At 44.9% G+C, this 7,095-nt stretch overlaps 1 long non-coding RNA gene across 1 annotated transcript; it reads right to left on the bottom strand.

Annotated features, from left to right (window-relative positions):
- Positions 1-528: 528 nt before the first annotated feature.
- LOC139577488 (uncharacterized) lies at positions 529-2,525 on the bottom strand. Its single transcript, XR_011675311.1, has 3 exons — positions 2,410-2,525; positions 1,227-1,336; positions 529-737 (listed from the first exon to the last, which is right to left on the bottom strand). It is a non-coding gene; the product is annotated as an uncharacterized lncRNA (long non-coding RNA).
- Positions 2,526-7,095: the final 4,570 nt, after the last annotated feature.

The following is a 7,095-nucleotide window of genomic DNA, read 5'->3' as shown; positions in this document are numbered from 1 at the left end:
TATTACAATATCATGCTTTAGTGTTTGGCACAACAATATATTAGATCTCCACCCCCCCACTTCCTGTCTGTCATCCCCCAGTTCTGTTAAGACTTCCTCTCATTGAACTGGGCCTCATTCTAAATGGTCACTTTGTATTGATAGTCCATACTGGACTTTACTATGGTTCTACATACAGTATATGTATTGATAGTCCATACTGGTCTTTACTATGGTTCTTCATACAGTACCTGTATTGATAGTCCATACTGGGCTTTACTATGGTTCTACATACAGTACATGTATTGATAGTCCATACTGGTCTTTACTATGGTTCTACATACAGTACCTGTATTGATAGTCCATACTGGTCTTTACTATGGTTCTACATACAGTATCTGTATTGATAGTCCATACTGGTCTTTACTATGGTTCTACATACAGTATCTGTATTGATAGTCCATACTGGTCTTTACTATGGTTCTACATACAGTACATGTATTGATAGTCCATACTGGTCTTTACTATGGTTCTACATACAGTACCTGTATTGATGAAGGCCTCATCATCCGGCTGCACAAAGAAAGCCAGGGACTGCAGTGTGCTCCAGTCTCCAGCAGGGGGCAGTAAAACCCTATGGACCTGAAAGGGACTGCAGTGTGCTCCAGTCTCCAGCAGGGAGCAGTAAAACCCTATGGACCTGAAAGGGGCTGCAGTGTGCTCCAGTCTCCAGCAGGGGGCAGTAAAACCCTATGGACCTGAAAGGGACTGCAGTGTGCTCCAGTCTCCAGCAGGGGGTAGTAAAACCCTATGGACCTGAAAGGGAAAGTGAGGAGTAAAAATCAAAGGTGAATTTACATTGATGTTTCCACGGAGACCTGAATCATATCCACAAGGCACCAAACTGAAGAAAATAAACTGAAACAGGGAGGGACTAACTGAACTAAAATAATTATGTTGCTAAATGTTTTGCTACAGTGTTCTCTAACGAATACGACCCTGGATTCAAATACTATTTGAAATCTTACAAATACTTTGAGCATTTCCTTTAGTCCTCCAGGTGGGCGGGGTTTGTTTGTACTTTTAGGACTTTTCTATTGGTTCCATTACAACAACCTCAATCAAACACTGCTTATTAAATATTAAACATTATTTTAACGCAGGTTTGTTTCCACTTGCAATAAGCCTGTAACGTCTTGTATGATCTCATCAGGTAAAGGTGTGTCAAATGGAAGGTCAAGTCTCACCACTGAGAGGAAAACATCACTGGTCCACCTCTGCATCAGGTCAGCTATGTTGATCAGTACTGTCCCAGGGATGCTGGGAGCAGAGATGAACTCCCCTGACCTGGTACCACCTAAGGAGTTGTCATTTTAATATCAGTTTAACCCCATTACTGCTATAACACATAAACCATGTTAATAGAATGAAATGGATCCAGGTTCCATTTATTCTACAATAGATGTACTGCCTGTGGAACAGTTCTCCAAAGTGTCTGAAATCAAGATGACTGCAGGTCTGAATCCCAAACTAATGGGGGGAAATGGCTCCATCTAATAAGATGGTATTTAGAGGTATGAACCTTTCTATTGGGGTGAACCATCCCCTTAACATACAGGACCAGTCAAAAGTCTGGACACATCTACTCATTCAAGGGTTTTTCTTTATTTTTACTATTTTCTACATTGTAGAATAATAGTGAAGACATCAAAACTATGAAATAACACATATGGAATCCTGTAGTAACCAAAAACGTGTTCAACAAATCAAGTGGAGACCAGGTCATCTGATGCAGCACTCCATCACTCTCCTTCTTGGTCAAATAGCCCTTACACAGCCTGGAGGTGTGTTGGGTCATTGTCCTGTTGAAAAACAAATGATAGTCCCACTGAGCTCAAACCAGATGGGATGGTGTATCGCTGCAGAATGCTGTGGTAGACATGCTGGTTAAGTGTGCCTTGAATTCTAAATAAATCACTGACATTTAATCCACTATCCAGAGTCAGGAACAGATGAAGTTAGGTCTGCTACTGTTCAGTGATTAAATATGATTTATGGTGATGGGAAATAATAAAGAAACACTAAACTTCATCTAGTAATAGTTTTCCTTTGTTATTTATTCCAAGGTGTGTCTTTAACTTGTAAATGTATTGTGTGGAGGTGAGCTAGTGGTGTGGCTGATAGAATAGAATGAAAAGGGAGGAGGGGAGGAAGAGGGGAGGAGGTGTGGTGTGAGGTGTCAGGTGTGTCCCATCGAGCTCAGTGGGACTATCATGTGTTCTCACCTGATTGTCTATGTCAGGTGTGTCCCAGCTTTTGATTGGTCCTGTAGTTTCTGTAGAGCAGAAAGTGTGATGCTGTCCTAGTTGTGCTCTGTGTTCCTGCTCCAAGGAAAGACTCATCTCTGGACACTCTCACATCCCCTGTTACCTGGTGCACTGCTCCCCGCCTGCCCTGGTCTGTCTCTCCCAGTCTGGTACAGGTGTCCTCTCCTGCTCTGGTCTGTCTCTCCCAGTCTGGTACAGGTGTCCTCTCCTGCTCTGGTCTGTCTCTCCCAGTCTGGTACAGGTGTCCTCTCCTGCTCTGGTCTGTCTCTCCCAGTCTGGTACAGGTGTCCTCTCCTGCTCTGGTCTGTCTCACCCAGTCTGGTACAGGTGTCCTCTCCTGCTCTGGTCTGTCTCTCCCAGTCTGGTACAGGTGTCCCCGCCTGCCCTGGTCTGTCTCTCCCAGTCTGGTACAGGTGTCCTCTCCTGCCCTGGTCTGTCTCTCCCAGTCTGGTACAGGTGTCCTCTCCTGCTCTGGTCTGTCTCACCCAGTCTGGTACAGGTGTCCTCTCCTGCTCTAGTCTGTCTCTCCCAGTCTGGTACAGGTGTCCCCGCCTGCCCTGGTCTGTCTCTCCCAGTCTGGTACAGGTGTCCTCTCCTGCCCTGGTCTGTCTCTCCCAGTCTGGTACAGGTGTCCTCTCCTGCCCTGGTCTGTCTCTCCCAGTCTGGTACAGGTGTCCTCTCCTGCCCTGGTCTGTCTCTCCCAGTCTGGTACAGGTGTCCTCTCCTGCTCTGGTCTGTCTCTCCCAGTCTGGTACAGGTGTCCTCTCCTGCTCTGGTCTGTCTCTCCCAGTCTGGTACAGGTGTCCTCTCCTGCTCTGGTCTGTTTCTCCCAGTCTGGTACAGGTGTCCTCTCCTGCTCTGGTCTGTCTCTCCCAGTCTGGTACAGGTGTCCTCTCCTGCCCTGGTCTGTCTCTCCCAGTCTGGTACAGGTGTCCTCTCCTGCTCTGGTCTGTCTCTCCCAGTCTGGTACAGGTGTCCTCTCCTGCTCTGGTCTGTCTCTCCCAGTCTGGTACAGGTGTCCTCTCCTGCTCTGGTCTGTCTCTCCCAGTCTGGTACAGGTGTCATCTCCTGCTCTGGTCTGTCTCTCCCAGTCTGGTACAGGTGTCCTCTCCTGCTCTGGTCTGTCTCTCCCAGTCTGGTACAGGTGTCCTCTCCTGCTCTGGTCTGTCTCTCCCAGTCTGGTACAGGTGTCCTCTCCTGCCCTGGTCTGTCTCTCCCAGTCTGGTACAGGTGTCCTCTCCTGCTCTGGTCTGTCTCTCCCAGTCTGGTACAGGTGTCCTCTCCTGCTCTGGTCTGTCTCTCCCAGTCTGGTACAGGTGTCCTCTCCTGCTCTGGTCTGTCTCTCCCAGTCTGGTACAGGTGTCCTCTCCTGCTCTGGTCTGTCTCTCCCAGTCTGGTACAGGTGTCCTCTCCTGCTCTGGTCTGTCTCTCCCAGTCTGGTACAGGTGTCCTCTCCTGCTCTGGTCTGTCTCTCCCAGTCTGGTACAGGTGTGTGAGTTTTTAGCTCATTTAATGAGGGTTCAGCATTGTGTTGGCTACATGTCTTAGATTGATGCTGTGTTTCTCTCAGGTCAAAGATGAGGCCATAGAGGAACATGTTGCTGTTGTTCAAAGGTGTGGGAGAAACTACACGCCTGCTCTGTGAATGAGGAAAAATATACTGTTTCTCCCTCGAGTTTTGGGTGAAACTACACGCCTGCTCTGTGAATGAGGAAAAATATACTGTTTCTCCCTCGAGTTTTGGGAGAAACTACACGCCTGCTCTGTGAATGAGGAAATATATACTGTTTCTCCCTCGAGTTTTGGGAGAAACCACACACTTGCTCTGTGAATGCCTGTGAGATCTATGCACATACATCCCAAACAACATGGGAGAAATGGGACTCTTGCTCTGACATGTCAGGACTGTTTTCTTGGTACTTAACCATGTCTCTGGACTTTACACATCTCCTGAATGTTGTGGCGTTAAAGATTCTGGTGACTATGGATTGTCCTTCAAGTGCTGTCTATAAATCCAAATGTTGTAACCCCCGATCTAGACTGGCCATTATCTTGCTGCTTCTACTGTCTGGAAATGTGCAATCTGACCCAGGTCCTGACATTCTTCCCCCTGCCCAATTAAGTAGTCAGAGCTGAAGTTTCTGCGTATGAATGTAAGAAGTCTGCTGCTGAAGCTTCATGTTGTGGATATATGGATAAAACTGACCACTCTGATGTATTTATGCTTTCTGAAACCTGCCTCCAAAAATATATTGCAGACTAACATATTGGCATAAATGGTTACAATGTTTTAGGTGCAGATGGTAAATCTAAGGGTGGAGGTGTTGCTGTTTACGTAAAACACAAGTTCTCAGCGGTCTGACTTCTACTAAACCTCAGCAAGTTGAATATCTGTGGTTGAACCTTAACCTTGGCTCCTGTTTAAATATTGTTGTATCTTGTTGTTATAGACCATCTGCTCCTGTTTAAATATTGTTGTATCTTGTTGTTATTGACCATCTGCTCCTGTGTAAATATTGTTGTATCTTGTTGTTATTGACCATCTGCTCCTGTGTAAATATTGTTGTATCTTGTTGTTATTGACCATCTGCTGGCTCTCTGGATTGTATTTTCAGATTATCACAGCATGTCAACTCTGAGTTTGTCCTGATGGGTGATCTGAATCAGGACTGGTTAACATCTAGCTCTGATCAACTCTAAATTCTATACAAAACCTATAATCTCACTCAGATTGTTAACAGTGTAACGAGGTTCAATATAAAGGATCCTCTGTAATCCTCTTCTACACCGTGCTTCAACAGTGTAACGAGGTTCAATATAAAGGATCCTCTGAAATCCTCTTTGATTGATTTGATCTTAACCGATACTCTTCATCGTTTTAATGCTTCTGGTATTGTTGCAAATGACATAAGTGATCACTGTGCTCTTGCCTGTGTGAGAGATGGTCAAATTCCTGAGCATTCTCCACGTGTCATTACGAAAAGACACCGGAAGCTGTTTGATACTCCAGGTGTTTTACATGATGTAACCAGCATTGAATGGAATAGAATTAATCCCTGATGTTGAATTATCCTTTTCTTACTTCCACAACGTATTCCAGGATGTATGCAATAGGCCCCTTTAAATACATTCAGGATTAAGGGCAGAGAGAAGCCCTGGTTTCCTGAGGAACTTACTAAAATCATAAGGGAACTAAATGCTATGTGGGTTAAAGCAAGAGGGTCTGGCTCAGCGGATGATTGGGTGGCTTTTAAACGTCTTCGAAATATGGGTGTGGCTTTGATCTGAAAAGTGAAAGCAGACCACTACCTGAAATCTACTACAGATCATTATGATCTGAAAAGTGAAAGCAGACCACTCCCTGAAATCTACTACAGATCATTATGATCTGAAAAGTGAAAGCAGACCACTACCTGAAATCTACTACAGATCATTATGATCTGAAAAGTGAAAGCAGACCACTCCCTGAAATCTACTACAGATCATTATGATCTGAAAAGTGAAAGCAGACTACTCCCTGAAATCTACTACAGATCATTATGATCTGAAAAGTGAAAGCAGACTACTCCCTGAAATCTACTACAGATCATTATGATCTGAAAAGTGAAAGCAGACCACTCCCTGAAATCTACTACAGATCATTATGATCTGAAAAGTGAAAGCAGACCACTCCCTGAAATCTACTACAGATCATTATGATCTGAAAAGTGAAAGCAGACCACTCCCTGAAATCTACTACAGATCATTATGATCTGAAAAGTGAAAGCAGACCACTCCCTGAAATCTACTACAGATCATTATGATCTGAAAAGTGAAAGCAGACATCTCCCTGAAATCTACTACAGATCATTATGATCTGAAAAGTGAAAGCAGACCACTCCCTGAAATCTACTACAGATCATTATGATCTGAAAAGTGAAAGCAGACCACTCCCTGAAATCTACTACAGATCATTATGATCTGAAAAGTGAAAGCAGACCACTACCTGAAATCTACTACAGATCATTATGATCTGAAAAGTGAAAGCAGACCACTCCCTGAAATCTACTACAGATCATTTAAATAATCCCTCCACATTTTGACAAGTAGTGAAAGGTTTGGAGTGAAAGAAGATTCACAGCTTCCCAAACTATTGTTGGTCGACACTCAGGTTGTAACTGAGAGAAGCTCCATTCTGAAAGCCTTGAATCAGCATTTTATAGATGCAGGCAGTTTATTTAAAAATGTTAAACCCCCCCTGTGAATTTACCTGAGACCCCTGTACACTCCTTCACCAGGTTCTCCTTCTCATCCCTGACACCCCTGTGCACTCCTTCACCAGGTTCTCCTTCTCATCCCTGACACCCCTGTACACTCCTTCACCAGGTTCTCCTTCTCATCCCTGACACAGCCCTGTACACTCCTTCACCAGGTTCTCCTTCTCATCCCTGACACCCCTGTACACTCCTTCACCAGGTTCTCCTTCTCATCCCTGACACCCCTGTACACTCCTTCACCAGGTTCTCCTTCTCATCCCTGACACCCCTGTACACTCCTTCACCAGGTTCTCCTTCTCATCCTTCTCTGTTTCAGAAGTGTGTAAAGCCCTGAAATAAATTGATAGAACAAAATCCCCTGTCCCTGATGAACTAGACCCCCGCTTCCTACACCTGGCTGCTGACATCATTGCTCTCCCCTATATTTCTAACCTCACGCTTGACGTGAAGGAAATCCCCAAGTTATGTAAATCTGCTTTTGTACTGCCTCTCCTGAAAGGTGGAGATCCTTCACTACTTGACAACTATCGACG

Source organism: Salvelinus alpinus, chromosome 6 (assembly GCF_045679555.1).
Source record: "Salvelinus alpinus chromosome 6, SLU_Salpinus.1, whole genome shotgun sequence".
Classification (NCBI taxonomy): domain Eukaryota; kingdom Metazoa; phylum Chordata; class Actinopteri; order Salmoniformes; family Salmonidae; genus Salvelinus; species Salvelinus alpinus.
This window is presented reverse-complemented; position numbering and strand designations above follow the sequence as displayed.